General features: G+C 36.9%; 1 protein-coding gene across 28 annotated transcripts in view; it reads left to right on the forward strand.

The window, feature by feature from the left end:
- Positions 1-22365, forward strand: part of FARS2 (phenylalanyl-tRNA synthetase 2, mitochondrial) — a 553641-nt gene that overhangs the window by 106004 nt on the left and 425272 nt on the right. For 7 of the 28 annotated variants that reach the window (XM_053223101.1, XM_053223096.1, XM_027040231.2 and 4 more), the window contains one exon: positions 21450-21645. The exons of the other annotated variants lie outside the window; for them this stretch is intronic. The gene's annotated coding sequence lies outside the window, so the exon portion shown is untranslated. The remainder of the gene's footprint in view (positions 1-21449; positions 21646-22365) is intronic. 28 annotated transcript variants of the gene reach the window in all.

Genomic DNA, 22365 nt, shown 5'->3' on the forward strand with positions numbered 1-22365 from the left:
CATAGTGTTTTTGAGGTTCATAGTGTTTTGAGGTTATTGTGCCTTTAGTAATCTGTGTGTATGTATGTAATGGCATTCCATCGTATGATACCGTTATTTGTTTATCCCTTCTTCTATTGAAGAACATCTGTGCTTTTTCTGTTTTGGGGCTGTTATGAATAAAGTTACCATGAATGTTCTTGTGCAGGTCTTTTTGTAGACATTTTCTCTTGGTTAAATATCTAGGATTAGAATTGTTGGATTATAGGAAAAGTGTATGTTTATTTTTATAAACCGTTGCTCTGAAGAGGTTATATTATTTTACACTGTCCCTAACTAGTATATGTGAGTTTTGATTGCTCCACATCTCCAACATTTTGTGTTGTCAGTCTTATAATTTTAGTTATTCTACTGCTATAACAATAATTGATAATAGTGGCAATAAATAATAGTAGTATATCACTGGTTTTATTTGCATTTTCTTGCTGACTATTGATGTCAGACACTTTTATATGTGCTTATCAGACCTTTGTATATCTTTTTGAAATGTGTTGAAACATTTTGTTCATTTGTTTTTTACTGGGTTGTTTGTCTTTTTACTATTGAATTATAGGGATTCTTTATACATCATAGCTGCCATATTCATGCTTTGCAAATATTTTCTCCCAGTCATTGGCTTCCCTATTCAGTTTCTTGAAGATGTCATTTGAAGAACAGAGAATTTTAATTTTCAATTCTATCAATACTTTCTTATCAATACTTTCTTTTATGATTATTGCTTTCTACTTTCTAAGAAGCTTTTGTCTACTCCAGGTTATGCAAATATTTTCATATATTGACTTCTAAAAGCTTCACATTTAGGTCATTATGTTGTATGTTTAGGTTTTTGATGTATCTTGAGTTAATTTATGTATATGCTCTGCCTTTCAGCCACTCCTCAACATAATCTCTGGCTTCTGTACTCTGGTCATTTTTCTAATGCATATACACTCGTGGCTGTGTACTTGAGCATTCTATTCTTTCTTCTCTCTCTTCCACAAGTGTTTATTGAGTGTTTATAGCATGCTAGGTACTAGGTTTAGGATTGGGTATGCACTGTTGAATAAAACGTAAATAATCTACTATTGAGCTGGTAGTCTACTAATGATAAATACACATTAAGCAAATAAACACAAATGCATTTATATTTATGTCTGGTAAAGTCTTCTTTATCCTTTAAAATTCATCTTAATCGAGTATTTGAAAACTAGTCATTATAATCTACCATATCAGCAGACTAAAGAAAATCATGTGATCGTATCAGTTGATATAGAAAAAACATTTGAGAAAACCCAATACTCATTCAAGATAAAAACTCTCAGCAGACTAGGAATAGAGGGGAACTTCCTCAATTTGATAAAAATCTATAAAAATTCTCCAGTTAGTATCATATTTAATGCTAATACATTCAATGCTTTTTCTCTAAGTTTGGGGACAAAGCAAGGATGTCTTCTCTTAACCTCTATTCAACATTGTATTGGAAGTGTTAGCCACTGCAGTAAGGTAAGAACAAGAAGTCAAAGGCATTCAGATTGGAAAAGAAGAAATAAAACTATTCCTATTTACAGATGATCTGATTATCTGTACAGAATATCCCAAAGAATCTACCAAAACCAAACCAAACCCAACCCAAAGGAAACAGAATGCCCTCCTAACTAAAACTAATAAGTGAATTTTGCAAGGTCACAGGATGTAATATGAACAAATAGAATCCATTTTATTCTATACAATGAACATTTAGGAACCAAAATTACAGACACATAATTAATTATAGTCACTCTTCAGAAAATGAAATACTTAGGAATATATTTAATGAATTCCATCTTGGATCTGTATGCTGAAGTTTATAAAATACTGATGAAAGAAGTCAAAGACCTAGATAAATGCAGAGAGATAACTGTGTTCACAGATCAGGAGACTCAACCTAGTGAGGATGTCAGTTCTCCCTAAATTGTTCAATGCAATTATTATCAAAACCCCAACAATGCTTTTTTGTTGTTGTTGTTTTGTTTTGTTTTCATTTAAAGATGGCCTTGATGAAGTAATTATTATTAATTATACTAAATTTTAATCTTTGAACACTTGTCTTTTTGAAACATATATAAAAGTTTTTATTTTAGAACAGTTTTAGATTTACAGAAAAATTGGTAAGATAAAGCAAAAAGTTTTCATGTATCCAATACCCAGTTTCCCCAGTTGTTAACATCTTGCATTGGTCTGGTACATTTGTTCCAATTAATGAACCAATATTGATGCATTATTATTAACTAAAGTCCATACTTTATTCAGATTTTCTTATTTTTTTTTACATAATGTTCCATTTGTTTTCCAGAATCTCATCCAGGTTGCCACATTATATGTAGTCATCTTTGTCTTGAGCTGGACAGTTTGTTAGACTTTCCTTGATTTTGATGATCTTGACAGTTTCAAGGAGTATCTGTGGGATATTTTTAGATTGTCTTTCAGTTGGGATTTATGTGCTGTTTTTCTCATGATGAGACTAGGGTTATGTGTTTTTGGGGAAAACAACCACAATGGTAATGGCCATTTTCATCACATCATATCATGGGTTCATATGATCAGTGTAACTAATCACTGTCAACATTGACCTTGATCACCTGGCTGAGGTGGTGTTTGTCAGGCTTCTCCTCTGTAAGGTGAAACACTCATCCCCTCTCTACTGTACTCTTCAGAACCAGCAAGATTTTTACACACTAGCTTCTTTTAAAATTTATGGGCAAAAGCACAAGTCCTAGAATACTTAAAAAATCTTCCTGAAAAAGAATGAAGTCAGTGGAATCACACTACTTATTATTAAAACATAATATAGCTAAGGTAAAGTAAAGCTTATGGTGTTGATAGAGGAATAGATCCAGAATAGAAAATCTAGAAAAAAGCAATTTAATGGAAGAAGGATAATGTTAAAAAAAAAAAATGGTGCTGGAACAATTGGACATTCACTGGCAAAACAATACGCCATGGCTTAAACCTCACACCTTATTAACTCAGAATGGGTCATGAATTTAATTTAAAATGCAAGACAACAAATAAATATTTTAGAAAACAGGAGAATCTTGGGGTCTAGGGTTTAAAAGCCCTAGACTTGACAAGCCAAACCATGATTCATAAGAAAAAGATTGATGAACTGGATCTCATCAAAATTGGGCTCTCACTGTGGTAAAGATCCTGTTAAGAGGATGAAAAAACAAGTTACAAGACTAGAAGAAAATATTTGGAAACTACATATTTGATAAAGGACCAGCATACAACATATATAAAACTTTTAAAATTTAACAGTAAAAGAAGCAAAATATGCAATTAGAAAATGGACAAAAACCATGAATAAACATTTTACCAAAGAAGATCTACAGATGACAAATAAGCACACAAAAAGATGTTCACCGTCATTACCCATTAGGGAAATATAAATTTAAACCACAATGAGCTATCACTACATACCTAGCAAATGGCTAAAATAAAAAGTAGTGACAACCCCAAATGGTTGGCGAGGATGTGAAGAAACTGTATCACTCATACATTGTTGGGCAGGAAGTAAAAGATATAGCAACTCTGGAAAACGGGTTGGCAGTTTCTTATAAAACTGAACACACAACTCCCATGTGACCCAGCAGTTGCACTCTTGGGCATTTATCCCAGAGATATGAAAATGTATGTTCATATCAAAATCTGTACATGAATGTTCACAGTAGCTTTTTTTTTTTTTTTTTTTTTTTTTTTGGGTAATAGCCAAAACAGAAACAATCCAGATATCCTTCAAAGGGTGACTCATTAGACTGTAGTAAAGCAAACTGGTGTAAAGCAAAAAGTCTCTTTTTTTTTTTTCTTCTTTCCTGCATGTTTCCTCATCCTCTTTGCCTGTCTTGTTTGCCTTTACAGAGAATGCTTCTCTTCTGACACTTCTGGTCACTGAACATTCAGAGATTTTTCTCCACATCAGTAAGCAGTTCTCAGACATAAGCTAGGTGTCCCACTATTTAATTCAGTTCTAACAGTGTCTACGCAGAGATAATGTCAAGTGCCATAGCTTAAGGGCTCAGTCCCAAAACACACACCTACACACCTCAGACGCCCATCGCGAGTATCACCCGAGCTTCCGAGCAACTGCTCAGAAATTAGAGGTTCACTCAGCCCCCTCCTCAGTTTCCCCATTAATTTGCTGGAGTGGCTCACAGAATTCAGGAAAACAATTTATGTTTACCAGTCTCTTCCAGGATATGGTAAAGGGTACAGATGAACAGCTAGATAGGAGGTTACATAGGGTGAGCTCTGATGGGGGCTCCTGAGTGCAAGAGCTTCCATCTCTGTGGAGTTGGAGTGCACCACCCCTCCTAATGTGGATGTGTTCAACCTGGAAGTTCTCCAAACCTTGTGCTATTAGGATTTTTGGAGGCTGCCTCATATAAGCATGATTAATTATTAATTCCATTTCTAGCCCCTCTCCCCTCCTTGGGGGATGGGAGGTAAGATGGATATTCCAAGCTTCTACTCAGGGCTTGGTCTTTCTGGTGACCAGCCTCCATCCAGGAGCCCACCTAGAGTTGCCTCATTAGAACAAAAGTTGCCTCCAGTGCTCGTACCGTGTAGGAATTTACAAGGGTTTGAAAAGCCTTGTGTCAGGGATGGAGTCAGAGACCAAATACTAGAATAAGAGATGCTCCTACTGTTCTTATTGCTTAGGGATTTGTAATAGCTTTATCAGCTCTTTGCCAGAAGGCAGGGACAGAGACCCAATATATTTATTTCTATATATTTTCTGTGATCTCACACATGGGTACTAGTCAATAAAATGGAAGAAAGTCTGGATACAACAGCCTGGATGGCTCCAAGGAATTAAGCCGAATGAAAATACGCAACCCTAAGCGGGCCTGTATTATATGTGCCATTTATATAACATTCTTGAAATTCTAAAAGCATGGAAGTGGAGCACAGACTTACTGGTTACTGTGGGTGATGGACATGGTAGGGGAGAGAGGTGAGCCTGGCTGTGAAAGGGCAGCTCAGGGGCTCCTTTTGGTGTTGGAAATGTTCTGTGTTGAATGTTATCGGTGTCAGCATCCTGGTTTTGATTTTGGTACCATGGTTTTGCATATGTTATCATTGGGGGAAACTGGACCTTGGTTTCTCTCTGTGTTATTTATTCTAACTGTAGGTATGCAAATCAAGAATTATCTCAAGATTAAAAGTTTAATTTAAAAAATCATCATAAAAATAAATTCCTTTGGAGGGCTGGGTTGTCTTCCAGCCTTTTGTATCTTTGACAGTCCTTTATTCATTTGGTAAGTTCCTTCTTTTTGCCAATTCACTGGTTAGGTTCTGAAAATACAGAGTGAAGACAAGTGTGGTTGTAAATATTTGCAATCTATGAGCATCTAAGTGAGGGGATACTATCCAGGGAGGGGATTGTAGCTTCAGGGAGCATCAGGACTATATTTATTTCACTCTGTTATACTGGATTTCAGACTGTGAGGTTGAGGAGAAGGCTATCATTTATTCATCTTTATATTCCAAGTACTTGCCTTTGTAGCTGGGGTATTTTAGACACTAATGCAAATATGCTGGAAGCTTTATTTGACTACATGAATGCAATGGGGTTCAAGATATGCTCACCCCAAAATAAGGCACCTTGGCGTATTGAAGATCTTAAACTGACGAATTTGAAAAAAATGACAGAAGAAGGTCACTGCTTCTCCCCACTGTCTTCTTTGTAGACGGAAATAAATCTCCCATATGAAAGGCACCCTCTCTGTACAAGGAGGAAAGAATGCATTGTTACCAACAGAGATGGGAATTTGGGGCCAAGAAATCTGTCCAAACAAACCTTGTTAGGCTAATCCCTACTTTCTTAGTTACTTTATTATTTACTGCCCTCACCCTTCACAAATTGATTGTTTCTTTGTCTGTAAGCTATAAACGCTACCTGTCTTTGGGCCCTCATTCTCTTGTGAAGGCTCCCACGTACATGTAAACATTTAATAAAATTTGCGTGTTTTTCTCCTGTTAGAGTAATAGGATTAGCTGTCTTTGTCAGTTTACTTTTCAACTCTGTCATAAACTCTAAGAGGGTTGAGGAAAACTTTTCCTTTCCTTACAAGTGCTGTAGTTTTTATGAAGGAAAGGAAATAATCTTTATGACCAAACAAAAGAACTGGATAGGGAGATGCGAAATTAATTTTTTTTAGATTGTGGGAACATACCTTTTCACAGTACGATGAACAGCAACTAGTTGGTGGACTTGAAGTTTAGCAAACCCATAAAAATCTATATCTCCAGAAAACACATTCCTGATATATTCCTCATAATAGCTCATGGAGGATTTTCAGGAGTACTTTGACAGAATATTGACAGAGATGAACTGATCCTCCACAAGAAACTACATTACAAAAGCTCAGTGCATAAAAGCAGGGTGGGGAAATCAGAGGCAGTTAATTTCTTTCTATGTTCATATGGTAGTTTTTCTAGGTTAAGACCTACACACATATGTAAAAAATATGTTATGTTATATGTATAATTTTTTAGCTGCTTTATCTGTTTTGTGATCCTTGACCAATGTCAAAAAATATTCTCAATGTTTTCTCCCACATCATTTGAACTGTTAAAAGATAATCTGATGCATATTAAACATTTTAAGAGTTTGAGCAAATATTGATTTGAATTGGGCAGTGCCAAACCAAAAATGGATAGGAGCACTCCATGGACAGGAGTGTGGGGAGAGGCTTTTATAGAGAAACAGTGGAAGTGAAGTAAGGAAATTATTGATTGGCAATAGCTTAAAGTCTAGTTGGCTGTTTGTGATCAGTTGTCCTTAAGTTTTGATTTTGTAACCTTGAGACTTTTGCGGGTGTAGATTTTGAATTGCTTAGGTAGGCTGCCATAGCCTTAGAGCAACCTCTGTCTAATGACCTCTTTTTAAAATTAGTTTAATAGTGCCAGTACTTTATTTCACCAGCCCCTTAGAGTTGGACACTTAAGCTTTTTCCAAATGTGAGTACTCAGTTTCTGGTTTTGTCCTATTCAGTCACTTAGAGGCGGTACACTTTTGCAATCACCATAAAAAGACAAGGACACTAACAGACTAAATCTCTGGCAGTAAAAATTTGAAAACCACTTTCGTTTTTTCCCATTTATAAGGTAGGTCATCTATTGGCATGATGTTTTTTTGACAGAAACTTTGATTTCTGGGAGGAAGCCTTAAAAAAAAATGCCCCTCTTTCAAGAAGATTAGCATTGATGTTTCTTTAATTTTTAGTTTTAATTCCAGTATAGTTAACATACACTGTTATAATAGTTTTAAGTGTACGATATAGTAATTCAACAATTGTATACATTACTCAGTGCTCAGAAGTGTCTTCTTAATCCCCTTGACCTATTTCACCCATCTCCCCTGCCCACTTCCCTTCTGGTAACTATCAGTTTGTTCTGTATAGTTAACAGTCTGTTTCTTGGTTTGCCTCTCTGTCTCTCTCCTCCCTTTTTCCTTTGTTCCTTTGTATTGTTTCTTAAATTCCACATGTGAGTGAAATCATATGGTCTTTCTCTGGCTGACTTATTTCACTTACCATTATACTGTAGTTCCATCCATATTCTTGCAGATGGCAAGTTTTCATTCTTTTTTTATGGCTGATTAATATTCCATTATACACACACACACACACACACACACTCCACATCTTCTTTATCCACTCATCTATCGATGGACACTTGAGCTGCTTCCACAGATTGTCTATTATAAATAATGCTGCAATAAACATAGGGGTGCATGTATCCTTTTGAATTAGTGTTCTTGTATTCTTTGGGTAAATACCCTGTAATGCGATTACTAGACTGTAGGGTACTTTTATTTTTAACTTTTTGAGAAACTTCCATACTGTTTTCTACAGTGGTACACCACTGTGTTTTGCATTCCTACCAAAAGTGCATGACGGTTCTTTTTTCTCTACATCCTTGGCAACACTTGTTTCTTGTGTTTTTGATTTTAGCCATTCCGACAAGTGTAAGGTGATGCCTCATTGTAGTTTTGAGTTGCATTTCCCTGATGATGAGTGATGTTGAGCATCTTTTAACGTGTCTGTTGGCCATCTGTATGTCATTTTTGGAGAAATGTCTGTTCATGTCTTCTGCCCATTTTTGAATTGGATTGTTTGTTTTTTGGATGTTGAGTTGTATCAGTTCTTTGTATATTTTGGGTACTAACCCTTTATCATTTTTCATTTGCAATTATCTTCTCCCATTCAGTAGACTGTCTTTTACTTTTGTTGGTTGTTTCCTTTACTGTGCAGAAGCTTTTTATTTTGCTGTAGTCCCAATAGTTTATTTTTGCTTCTATTTTCCTTGCCTCAGGAGATATCTAGAAAGATATTGCTATGGCTCCTGTCAGAGAAATTACTGCGTGTGCTGTCTTCTAGGTTTTTTATATTTTCAGGTCTCACATTTAGGTCTTTCATCCATTTTGAGATTATTTTTGTGTCTAATATAAGGAAGTGGTCCATTTTCATTCTGCACGTAGCTCTCCAGTTTTCCCAGCACCATTTGTTGAAGAGACTTTTTCTCATTGCATATTCTTGCCAGCTTTGTTGAAGATGAATTGACCACACAATCATGGATTTGTTTCTGGGTTTTCTATCCTGTTCTATTGATTTTTGTGTATATTTTTGTGCCAGTGCCATACTGTTTTGATTACTACAGCTTTGTAGTATAAGTTGAAATCTGGAATTGTGATACTTCCATTCTCTGTTTTTCTTCTTCAAGATTGTTTTGGCTATTCTAAAATCTAAAATAATTTAAGTATGTAATGCCCACGCTGCTCAAGTGTTTGCTTACCACTCTGTGGGTGCTTGTGCTTTATTTGTGTGGAGGAAAATACTGGTGGGACCATGGAAAGAATACTAGGTGACAAGTAAAGGGGAATAGAAGGCCTGGTCTCTGCAGGGAAGGTGTCTTTGGGCCTCAGTTTTCACATCTGTTAAATGCCATACTGGGTCTATCTCATCTTTAAGTTCCCCCTGACTTTAAAATTTTAAGTTTCTCTTCAATATAAATACTTGCTTAACTAGCCACATGAGAGAACCATCTTTTCTAATGTTGGAAAGGCTGTGGAAGAATGAAGCCCAAGGTAGAACTGGAAACCAGGCTTCTAGAACTCTTTGCAACTGTGTACTTTTTGAAGTGAATTCTTATAACAGTAGTCACAGACATATATTTTAGTCTAAGTGAATAATATTTCCAAATCTTAATATGGTAACGTCTCCATCATCTCTAGAGATTAATATTCTACCCATGTCATTCTTTTGGTGCACAGCCACGTCTGGGAATTAAAAGCCTTATAGGAATAAAAAACTTGCCACTTCAATCTTCTTGCACTAACACCAGGCACTTTATGCTTTAGGACTGCACCCAGTCTTATGGATACATAGCATTTAATTCTAATTAGCTTAATTGTTTTGCTTCCCTGATAGTTTACAACAGAGTGAAAGCCTCAAACTCTGAGAGCATCGCAGAGCTATTAGTACTATTATAATTGTGGTAGAGGTTCTGTTGGCCAACTGAAATTGAAAGAGGCAAAAAAGAATTAAACACTAAAAAAACTGCAGAAATAGCAATAGCTTTTCCTAAAGGGTGACCGTTGTCATTGAGAAAAGTTTAAATTTTGTTTATAGCCTTTGTTAAATAGTATAGTAATATTTCAAAGTGTTTCTCTACCAGTGGTTCTCCAAGTTTTGCTGACATAGAATCATCCAGAAGCCTTGTTAAGTTACAGACTGCTGGCCCTGCTCCAGAGTCTCTATTTCTTGGGTCTGGGGTAGGGTCTGAGAATCTACTACTCACAGTTTTCTTTTTTCTTTTTCACTTTTTAATGTTTATTTTTGAGAGAGAGGGGGATAGGTAGAGAGAGAGGGAGACACAGAATCTGAAGCAGGGTACAGGCTCTGAGCTGTCAGCACAGAGCCTGACGTGGGGCTTGAGCTCACGGACTGCAAGATCATGACCTGAGCCAAAGTCGGCCGCTTAACCCACTGAGCCACCTGGGTGCCCCTCACAGTTTCTTTTTTGATGTTGATGTTGCTGTTCCTGGGACCATACTTTGAGAACCACTGTCTTATGCAAAAGCATTTTAAATATTGTTTAAAATAATAATACTTGGAAAAATTAAATTATGTGTAAAGCTAAATTATACTTTACTATATAATTATTTCTAAAAATATCTTCATTTTGTATCATACCTCCTGTAGCCCCCTCCTTATGTGGGAATTGAGAGCTTAAAAAATCATGGGATTTTTTTTTCTTCCCTCTGTGCTGTTCTCTTAATGAGAGTGTGTTGTCATTTCCAAGCAGAGAAACTCCAAATATTTGTGATTTTCTGGTTTTGAATTTATTTGTTTCTACTTTCATTCTTCCTTATTCCTAATTTTATTTGGTTGTCTTTTTACTATTAGAACCCCAAACTTACTTTTATATTTTTTATATCATTAGTATGTTTCATGCTATTTTCTCTGAGCACAGGTCATAAAACTCTCTTTCTCTGTTTCTGTCTCTGTCTCTCTTTGTCTCTGTCTCTGTCTCTCTCTCACACACACGCGCGCGTGCGCGCGCGCACACACACACACACACACACACACACAGAAAAATGCAAACTGTTCTAACACTTTGGTACAAAAGTAAGCCTCCCTGCCCCCCATCTCCCAGCCAGCTAGGTTCACTTCCGTGGAGGCATCTGTTATTGTCAATATCTTGACATTCATGCAGTCCTTATTATTCCTGGATTATTCATGGATTCTGTATTTGTGGATTTGCTTAATTGCTAACATTTGTTTGTAACCTCAAAATCAATACTTGTAGAGTTTTCATGGTCATTTGAGGGTACGTAAAGAGCATCAAAACTTTGATTCACCCATGTTTCCACCTGAGGTCCAATAACACAATGCTCTACCTTCTTGTTTCAGCTCTTTCTATAAATGTGTGTACTTTTTGCCAGCTATTTAGTGCCATGTTTTTCACATTTTTGTGTTGTTGATGATTTTGCTGTTTATAATGGCCCCCAAGAGTAGTGCTCAAGTGCTGTCTTGTGCTCCCAAGCTCAAGAAGGCTGTGATATGCCTTATTGAGAAAATACCTGTGTTAGATAGCTTCATTCAGGCCCTGAGTTATAGTGCCGTTGGTTGTGAATTCGACTTTAGTGAATCTACAGTATGTATTAAGTAGAATATCTTTTAACAGAAACACACATAAAACAAGGTTATGTATTGATTAATTGACAAAAATATGAACAGAGGCTCACAGGAAACTAACTCTCTATTTCCCCTAGGAGCAGTGGTTCAGTATTCACTAATCTAGTGTTCTTAGAGATGTTATAGATCATAACTACCGTGAATAATGAGAATGGACTGTGTGTATATTATTTTCATCATTTTTGTTTCATATATACTTTGCAATTTCAATGAACTGATTTCATGCACTAGTTAATCCTTTAGAAGTTACATAGTGTACAGAGAAATGCAGAACTTTTTTACAGGGGATTTTATTTATTTATTTATTTTATTTTATTTTTGAGAGAGAGAGAGAGAGAGAGGGAGAGACAGAGTGCAAGTGGGGGAGGGGCAGAGAGACAGGCAGAATCTGAAGCACATTCCAGGCTCTGAGCTGTCAGCACAGAGCCCAATGCGAGGCTCGAACCCATGAACCTTGAGATCATGACCTGAGCCAAAGTTGGCTGCTTAACTGACTGAGCCACCTAGGCACTGCTAGTTTTTATTCTCCTGAACTGTGAGATCATGACCTGAGCCAAAATAAGAGTCTGATGCTTAACTGACTGAGCCACCCAGTGCCCCTTTACAGGGGGATTTTAACAGAGAGCATAATATGATCTGGACTGATTGAGGCTGATGGAACCTTCATAAGTGGGCCTAAATTTCACTGTTCTGCCCTCCTGTCACTATATTCAGAATATGGTTTAGTGTGCACATAACAGCCTTCTCTGAAGCAAGAATTAAAGAATGTTGTTTGATTTCCACGTTTTCAAATGGCTTTCTAAATGACCTTCACTGCTGTACTTTGCTTGTCATCACTTTATAATTACATGTGCTGTGGGGAGAGGGTGGTCCCGTGGAAATGTCACCGTGGGTTCATGAATAGTGTCTTTTCTCAGCAGAACAGTAATACAGAAAGATATAACATGGATATTCTTAGTGGAGTTCACTCCTTTTGGCTTGGGAAAACATTCCTTTTACGGACAAAAACATTGTCCCTGTCCTCCAGTAGCTTAAGCTCTAACAGATGGATTTGCAGCTGCCGGGTGAGCTCAGTGAGTGTCTTATGTGCACGTGGGGAAGAGAGAAGAGAGGGCACAGCTGTGTTTGAGGAAAGTAGGAAGGATAAGACATAGTTTAACAGAGATAAAACATCTCTGCAATTACAAAACATTTCAAAGGGAAGGTGTGTTTTCATTTGAAAAGAAAACTGACAAGGAGCTTATCAGGACTGTCCATTGGAAAAAGTGAGGACAGCAGGTATTTATCAGAAGAGGGCTGATAATGGCAGTGGCAGGACAGACCAGGATCTGGCAAGAGTCAGAAGGCCTGGGCTTGATTCCTGATGCTCCATTCAGGGCTTTCAGTTCTCAGTTGACTTTGGACAAATCCGTTTATGTTTTTTGTTGTGTTGTTGTGAGAACTGAATGAAAAAAATAATATAAAGAAGAAAGGAAACACTTTTGAGAGGAGGTGATTTTATTTTACCATTTGTTGGTAGACACATATTTCAGGCTGATAGCATCTACTTAATAATTGTGGAACTGAGGACTGGCCAAGCCTTTGTGTGCTGTGATTTATTCCTTCCACCACTACAGCCCAGACTCCAGGATTTTATATGCAGCAACTTTATTTGGAGAATCTTAGCTAAAATCAATTTATTTAGAATATTTAGGAGAAAATAATTTTTAACCTGGAGGCTATTTTTCTATGTAACGGTAATATTTCTAATTGCCTAAAATAGTTTTTAATAGGCAGTTTATTGAATTGATTTAAAACAAGTTTTAATTTTATTTGCCATAACCATTCTGCTTGCTAAACTATTTCTGGGTGAAAACTTTATTCTTTTTCTTTAGCTGAGTACTTTTTTAAAATTTTAAGCCTGTTATGTACATGTACTTTAGTAAGATTATTATACAGTTATCTTACATGTGGAATTTAGTGGATAATTATTCTGTCATTCTGCAAATGTGGATGGAGAACCACAGTATAGGCCTGTCATTAGAAACAAAATAAGTGATAACTAGTAGTTGATTCACGTTAAGAGTAACTAGCAGTTTTGGTATTTCATTCATACTAATGGATACTGGTGACATGATCTTAATTTTAACTGATGATACTTTTCTTAACTGAAAAATAGTGCAAGAGTGATTGGGAATCTCTCTGCAGTTCCAAATATGGCGATATCTTTAAGATACTTATTAACCAATCTTCAAATTCATTTTGCAGCGTCTTTGGTCTGCAGTCATTCCCTTGTGCATTTGTTTAATTACAGATTTTAACCTTTTGACTTAGGGCAACAGAACTGATTTCTCTTGGAACCAAGTGCAGTATTTTTCCATTTGTTTTTATGTCCATCACTAGATAACTTTTCTCTGGAGTACCCTTCTATTCTTGAACAATTAAGAAACTTCCCGTGTGACAGAACATTTTCAAAACTTTCATTCTTGAAAATATGGCATTTATTAGCAAAGAATGATATTGGTAGTCATTTCTCAACTGAATTTATAGTGATGAAAAGACACTTCTTCTGAATGGGAGCATTGTATATTCAGATAATGAGTATTTTAAAATTGCTTTTCCAGCTCCTTTCTTCCCCCTTAAGACTTCATTTTAATAAAAGGCATTGTCTACACAAAAGGTAACTCTTACCAAAGAAGACTGAACTGCCAGGGGATTTCTCAGGCTCTCTGATCCGTGTGCTCTGGCACCATTTCTCATCAGGCTTGCCCTCTATGAGCAGCTGCCGAGTTTTCTTGCATAATTGTCTTGACAAATGGTATACTCGTTAATATTGCAACTGGACCTTTGCCAATCTGTGGAAGCCATGTGCCCCAGGCGTCAAGTCTGGTGCCAATTTCTTGCTGGTGGCTTTAAGCCATGCCTTAAATATGTTGTTGAAACCAATGATGGATAAATAAATAGTCACTTAAGGTAAGAAGTACTTTCATTTATCCATGCAAGAAGAGAGCATTTTTGAAAGGGAAGGGACTGCTGGTGTTTCCGAGCTGTAGACCCTCTTGTGTGCTGGCACTACAGCTTCCTGCCTTGCAGGCTTCCCTTTTGTCACTTACATGCTCCAGAATCAATCAGAAAAACATATCTCGGTGAATCCTTAGAGAAAAGAGTTTATTCACTTTATTCTCTTCAGTGCTGTTAAAGTGCCCCAGGTAGAAAAGCCAGGTTGTTGCTATTGGTGCCTACAGTAATTTCCAGGAAGTAAGCACAGCGATGCTCTGCAAAAGGATAATTGTGTCTAAATGGACAAAAGTCAAAGAAAGAATATGGGATGCTTTTGGTACAACTGTGTGTTAAAAGGTTTCTCCTAGGCATTTCATGTTATTGCAAATCAATGATTTCAAAAACACAGTGTCTGTTTGAGCCTGTATTGGTTGTTTTCTAGTGGGAGAGATATACATGTCCACAGATAGTTACTACTATATGCATTTGGCATTCAAAGTGTGAATATTTATATTTTAAACATCCAGGTTATTTATATTGACTTCAACTCAACCAGCAGGAGATAAATTTTTGTGGTGCCCTGTTATTTCCAGAATTTGCAAAAACCATATCTTTTGATCTTCTGCACAGCCAAGCTGGACTCTTGGTGATTTTATTCTTTGTGTATTGAACAGAACCACTCCCAGAATAACTTTCCAACTTATTCTCCAAGGTACAGCTATCTAGATAATGTGTGGTCTTGTCTCTGATGACTGACTTCATTTGCATATGGTCCTTTTCATGATAGTCTCAGTCTCAGGAGGAAAAACTCTGGCTATGGTGACCAGGACCTGGGTGTATGTAGTTTAATTTGTAAGACCTTTGTCCTATTTGACCAAGTTTCAACTGTGTGTTCTTGGCTTCTCTAACAATTTTGAAGGGGGGGGCATTCACATAATGTTTATTAGAGCATACTATTATAATTGTTCTATTTTATTGTTATTAATCTTCTACTGGGTCTCACAAGTTAAATTTTATCACAGGTATGCATAGCAAAAAAGGATTTATAGGGTTCATTACTGTCTTTAGTTTTAGGCATCCACTGGGGGGGGGTCTTGGGAGCATATTCCCCATGAATGAGGGGGGATGAGTATACATGCATTTTAGTTAGAAATTATTATTTACATAAGACAGCAGAGCTAACCAGAGAAGTATTTTCTGAACAGTTTATTACTCCTTTGAATCAGCAGTACAAACTGACTAATGATAAGCTGGACTGGAAGAAAAAAGGAATTTTGTTGTTCCTAGATAACTGGTTTACACAGCCTTACTTTTCAATTTATTGTGAAAAGTAATGTTTTTGATGTCTACCTAACCCAACAATGTGACATCTTTAACGGACACATTTAATAGAGCCTGGTGACCAAAGAAGTTTATGCCCCTGATAACTCTAAAAGTAAAAACTGCCAGTTATTTTAGCAGCAAAAGATGGGTTTATTCAAGGATAAAAGAGAATTGCAATCCCAGGACAAATGAACTGAGGCAAAACCTCAGGCAAGTCTGGGGAACAAATGAGAGGCAAGCTTTTTCAAGGAGAAAATGAGTAAGTTGGGAAGGCAGTTATGAACTAAAAGTTCTTGGAGTAAACTCAGAGTTCCAAGTATGGTGGCTTCTCATCGGCTGAGCTGTTACCTGGGGATGAGGAAAACATCTCTTCCTTCAGCTTCCTTCCATGTGTAAGGTCAAGTCCCAGTAAGGTCAAGTCAGGCTTTTCTTGTTGGGTCTGCAATTGATATTGATAAAGAGTGGAAGGGCATAGAGCTTCCCATCCTGAGACTTCCCGATTTTGTTTTAAGTGAGGTTTCCTGTTAGTAAACATGTTAAAAAAATAAAGGTAATCTGCATGCTTGCTGTAGTTAATAGATTCCTTGGGTTTTACAACTTTCAGTACAAGAACTCAACCTTAAAAATGCTATTGATGCAGTTGCTAGTGCTTGAAATGAGGTTGATCAATCAACACAACAAATGCTTGGTCCTGACTTGGGACTACAATGAGGTTTGAAATTAAACCTGCAAAGGAGACATTGAAGGAAACCATGGCACTAATGAAAAGATTATGTCACACTCTCTTCTTATGCCAGAAGTTGATCATCCAGACTATTAAATAAATTGAATAGATGCTAAATTTGATAATGTTGTGCCTCTTGTACATTCCTTGAATGATGAAGAAATTACTGGAATTCAGGCCAGCATGAGGAGAGTAGTGCTGATGACGTGACATTATGAATGCAGATGTGCTAATGAGATTTAAATTAAGAAATACATACTTGGTTTAGTCCATGTTCCTAGCATATAGCTCCTAAAACCCTTGTAATTTCTTTCTTTTTAAAAAAAAATTTTATTTTTGAGAGTGTGCTAGTGCACACAAGTTGGGGAGAGGCAGAGAGAAAGGGGTACAGAAGATCTGAAGCCTGAAGCAGGCTCTGTGCTGATAGCAGAGAGCCCAATATGGGGCTTGAACCCACGAAATACAAGATCATGACCTGAGCTGAAGTCAGAAGCTCAACCAACTGAGCCTACCCAGGTGCCCCAGCCCTTGTAATTTCTAATTGTAATTGTAACCCATAGTCGCATTTTTTGTTATAATATTTAGTTTTGTTCCCACTACCAGAAAAAGCTCCAGGGACATAAAGGTAAAATGGGTGTCTTTCGTTACTCATATAACAAACCCTTCCTAGCACAGCTGAGTTTATATTAATGAAGTGGCAAGCCCCTAGGTTACCTGAGGATGGGGGCTGATTGCCAAGAGAACCAACAAGACCTTTGAGGAGGGGCAGAGGGGCTGGAAATTGAGCCCAGCCACCATGACAACTGATTTAATCAGTCAGATCTATGTAATGAATCCTCCATAAAACCCCAGAAGGATGCGGTGAGAGAGCTTCAGGGTTGCTGGTCATGTGGATGGTGGTGTGCCCAGAGAGTATGGAAGCTCCATCCTCCTTCCCACAAACTTTGCCCTATGTGTCTCTTCTATCTGGATGTTCCTGAGTTATATCTTTTTATAATAAGCCAGTAATATAGTATGTAAACTATTCTCCTGAGTTCCACTCTAGTAAATTGATAAAACCTGAGGAGGGGGAACCTCTGACTTATAGCTGGTCATCATCTGGACTAGTGATTGGCATCTAAAGTGGGGCAAGGGGGCAGTCTTGTGGGACTGAGTTCTTAACCTGCGCTGTCTAATGCTATCTCCAGGTAGATAATGTCAGAATTCAGTAAATTGTAGGGCACCCAACTGGTATCTGCAGAGAACTGGAGACGTGCTTGGTGGTGTTGAAAAACACACATCACGGCAGATGTAAAACCCCATAACTGCTGTAGTGAAAAATGTGTCATGAGTTAATTCTTGGCCCTTGAACAGTGAGTGTGCAGTAATAACAGTAAACAAGGGGGGACTGAATTGAGGAGAGCCTGCTAGGCCAGAAACCCATGATAAAGAGATAGACTGGAACAAGCCTTCTTAACTTCCATGTATCAGGACTGGCCCATCATTAGATGGCCAGATTGAGGCTAATGATTACCATGATGGTAGTAATACTGCCATACTTTTCTGAGATCCTCTGGCAGTCCCATACAATGAGTTGCATATAAAGCATAGGTAGTAGCTTAGTTTGAACTAAGTTTTAGTGAGAATTTTCCTTTAGAAATAAATATTTGTTTAACCAAAATACAATGTAACATTTTAGCTTTAACATGCATTAAAGACTTCATTAATGGGTATAATTGAAAATCATTGATTTGGTATAGGATCTGGCATTAATTTCCTAGAAAATCTGAATATCTTTGGGAAATAACGTTGAGTGATTGGCATGGTGATTGTGGCAGTTGATTTATAGCTAGGAAGAGGAAATTGGAAAGGCACAGAAGTTTATACATGCCAAGCATTCTACCTGCATTGTTCTAAAAAAATAATTGCTTAGCGGGTCATTGAACACAATTAATTAAACTATCTATGGCCATGTTACATTTATACTGGTGGCATTTATTCTTGATGTAGTTATAAGTGGGTTTAGTATAGGCAATTAAGATGGCTAGAGCTCAACTCAACAGATACTTTAAAACAACTTCTTATAATCATAATTCAATATTTCATAATAAAGAAGTTTAATTAAAAATTTAGTATCTGTTTAGAAAGTTTAGAAATATAAAAGTACAAAACAGAAAATAAGGACTGGGGATTATAACTATTAAATCTTGCTTAGTTCCTAAATATAATATGTGTATATTTATAGATATAGATATATATTTACAGAGTTCAGATCATATCATACATACAATTTTATATCCTATTTATCACTTTATAAGTATATGGTTATATCATTAAAACTCTTTGAAACCATTATACTTTATGAGTGCATAATATTTTATTGTATGGTTCTATAATTTACTTAATCACTCCCTTGTTGGGGGATGTTTATGTTGTTTCTAATATTTTTGTATTATAAATCATGCTATAATGAAACTTCTTTGTGTTTAACTTCTGTCTTCATTTACATTATTTCCTTGTGATAAATTCCTAGAAAGGTAATTACCCTGTCAAAGGGTATGAACAGTTTTAAATCTCTTGGTAGTACTGAATTCCCTTCTAGAAATGTTGCACCAATAACATTCTCACTAATAATATAGCTGCCTTTTTAGAGACTTTTTTTTTTTTTTTTTTGGTATTCATACTACTCAGCAGGAGCATAAACATACTCTTGCTTTGCCCTTTTATGAGTAAAAGTTCATGGAAGTTGGCCATTTCCCCACCATTATTTTAGTGGGGTAAAATGTATAAACTGTGTTGACTGAGCCACGCTTCATATTTCTTGGTAGAAACTGGAGGTTAATGGAATGTGCCTGATCTCTTTTTTTTTCTTTTTTTTTTGGTATGGTTATGACCATATGTGGGTCATGTTTGCTAAGTGTGCTTTGAAGAAATTACCAGTCAGGCAGACTTAATGCGCTGCCTGGTTTCATTTACATACAAGACCTAGAGAGAAATTGAAAGGACCGACTGTTTAAATTGTTACAAAATTCATTCATTTTAACAACAAACATTTGCTTGATGTTTTGCTAGTTCTAGTCACTTGTGCTAGATATATAGTGGTAAAGACAGTTTACAGCGTTCTCATGTGGCCTATTGAACAACCAAAAGCATCCAAGTATAATTTGTGACCATGTAACAAGATGCCTCAGATACCTTTTTATTTTTATATATTTATTAAATTCACTTAATTTACTTTTTTAAATAAAAATTGTGTATATTTAAGGTATATAATATAATTTTTTGATACACATATATGAAATGGTTTCTACAATCCAACTAATTCACAATCATTTCCTCACATAGTTACCATTTTTCTATGTTCAATGAGAGTATCTTAAATCTGCTCTCTGTGAATTTCCAGTATTCAATACAGTATTATAAACTATAGTTGATGTCATGCTGCATCTTTGTACCTTTTGACCGACATCTTTTCATTTCCCCCTCCACTCCACCCCTACCTTTCTACTCTTTATGCTTCTGTGTACTTGCTTTTTTAGATTCTACATTATAGGTGAGATCTTAACTAGACTTAAGTTGAAGTAGAAGGGAATTAGGCCACTACGTTCTCACCTCTGACTGACTCATTGGCTGCACATCCTTGGGGATATAGCTAATCTTTGATTTGGTATCTACAAAATATGACTGTTGGGCTTCATGATCTCTGTGATCCTTTCTAGTTTTCTAATTTTTTAAATTCTTCTGAAGATTGAATAGCTCTCCCTATTTATAAGCTGAAATCCATATACTATTTCGGAAGCTAGTTTATATACTAAAAACACAATCTTGGAAATCAGTTTTGATCATTTTGGTTATAGAATCCTCATTTTTCCTATATGGGGGTCTAGATCTGCCCTAATATAGCTACTAGTCACATGTGGCCAATTTCAATTAAAATTAAGTAAAATAGGGGTGCCTGGGTGGCGCAGTCGGTTAAGCATCGGACTTCAGCCAGGTCACGATCTCGCGGTCCGTGAGTTCGAGCCCCGCGTCAGGCTCTGGGCTGATGGCTCAGAGCCTGGAGCCTGCTTCCGATTCTGTGTCTCCCTCTCTCTCTGCGCCTCCCCCATTCATGCTCTGTCTCTCTCTGTCCCAAAAATAAATAAACGTTGAAAAAAATAAAAAAAAATAAAATTAAGTAAAATAAAATTAAAAATGAAATCCCTCAGTTACACTGGCCACATCTCAAATATTCAATAACCAGATGTGGCTGGTGTCTACCATATTTGACAGTGTGGATATAGGACAGTCCTGTCATTGCAGAAAGTTCTGTTGGATGGCATGGGCCATTGGTTTTTGGTCAGAATAAGCTCTGTCTTGTAAATAACAACACCATTTGTCAAAAAGGGCTGGAAAAAAGTGATCCAGTGTCTGTTTAAGGTGTACTGCTTATGGTATGCTAGGACTTCTTTTTTTCCCTCATTTGGTTCCAGTGTCAATTTTTTAAGAAGCGTTTTCTGTCCAAGTTGGAACATAGAACTAACTACATTGCTTTTGACACTTGCAGAAGATGAACTTTAGCCTCACTTCCCTTAAGGATTTTACAGTGTTAAAAGTCTTAAATGTCACTATATAATTTTTCTTTAAAAATAATTGTTTGGGGGCACCTGGGTGGCTCAGTTGGTTGAGCACCTGAGTCTTGATTTCAGCTTGGGTCATGATCTCACAGTTTGTGAGTTCCAGCCCTGCACTGCACTGATAGCACAGAGCCTACTTGGGATTCTCTGTCTCCCCCTCTCTCTGCCCCTCCCCTTCTCTCTCTCTCTCTCTCTCAAAGTAAATAAATAAACATTTAAAAAAATTGTTTTTACCGGAGTTTCAGTTTGGGATGATAAAAACAGTCCAGGAATAGATGGTGGTGATGTTGCACAACATTGTCAATGTACTAAATGCCACGGAACTGTACACTTAAATTTTATGTGTATTTTAAGTGCAGAGAAAACAACTTGCTCTGATTATAAGGAAAATGAGTGTCAGGGTAGCATCAAAATAAAGCTCAGTATATTGTCTTTCTGCTTTAGGAGGAAGAGTAGAGGGTTTAATTCTGTTAAATGTGTCCCAGACTGGGTTTCCCAGGAAGCAAACTCTGAGGTGAAGTTTAGCATGCAGGACACTTATTAATTATGTGGTATTGCTCTTGGCAGCAACACCTATGGGGGACTGAGAAGAAGCTGGATTGGGCGGAGGGAGAAGTTGAGCTTCCGCACAGTCCCAATGAAAATCTCAGCCACCTGCATGGGGGCCTTTCATCCAGCCTTTCCTGAAACAAACCACCCACCATAATGGATGCAGACTGCTCCTGGAAGGTTGTATGACCCTGGGCAAGGCAGTTTTCTTGAGGTGAGGCTATCTTTAAAAAAGGCTGAAACCTGAGGGGCATCTGGGTGGATGAGTCCTTCTCTCTTGAGGGCGGATTTGGGTAGTGCAGCACAGTTACTCATGGTAGTAATGACATCAAGTCAGAAGTTTGTTTTCTAATAATCCACAGTTTTAGACTATGTAAATAGAGGACCAGAAAGTAAGAGAAGAAGGACTCTTGTGGTGTTAGGTAATTTCTATAACTATCAATACCCAAGAATAAAGAAAAGGCAGGTTCCAGTCAGATTTTTCATTTATTTTCTGGTTTGAGTTTATTATTTGTAATTATTTATTTTTTTCTTATAAACACAAAGTTATGTAGTAGCTATAAGTAAATGTCATGTAGAGTACCATAATATTTTTTTTTATGTCCTGTGATCTGTAATTAGTCAAAGTAGCTTAAAATACTGTATGTTTGCAGAACTTGGAATGACCAAAGAAGGAAGGAAAATATGATGGAATGAATTAGTCCATCCTGTACACTGGAAGAGATGACCCCTTATCTTCATTGTTCCCATCATCAACAAACAACAGCAGTGAGCACTTTTTATAGGGCTCTGAGGCACTCACTCTAAAGCCAGCAGAGTGATTTTGCCTTCTGATGTTTATGGGAAAATGTATCAAAAGAAAGTCAGTATGAACTTACCTGAATAGCCTTTTAAAAAGAGTTTTGGCCCATTGCAGACATCTCAAAATGTCCTT

This window comes from Acinonyx jubatus, chromosome B2 (genome assembly GCF_027475565.1).
Source record: "Acinonyx jubatus isolate Ajub_Pintada_27869175 chromosome B2, VMU_Ajub_asm_v1.0, whole genome shotgun sequence".
Lineage (NCBI taxonomy): Eukaryota > Metazoa > Chordata > Mammalia > Carnivora > Felidae > Acinonyx > Acinonyx jubatus.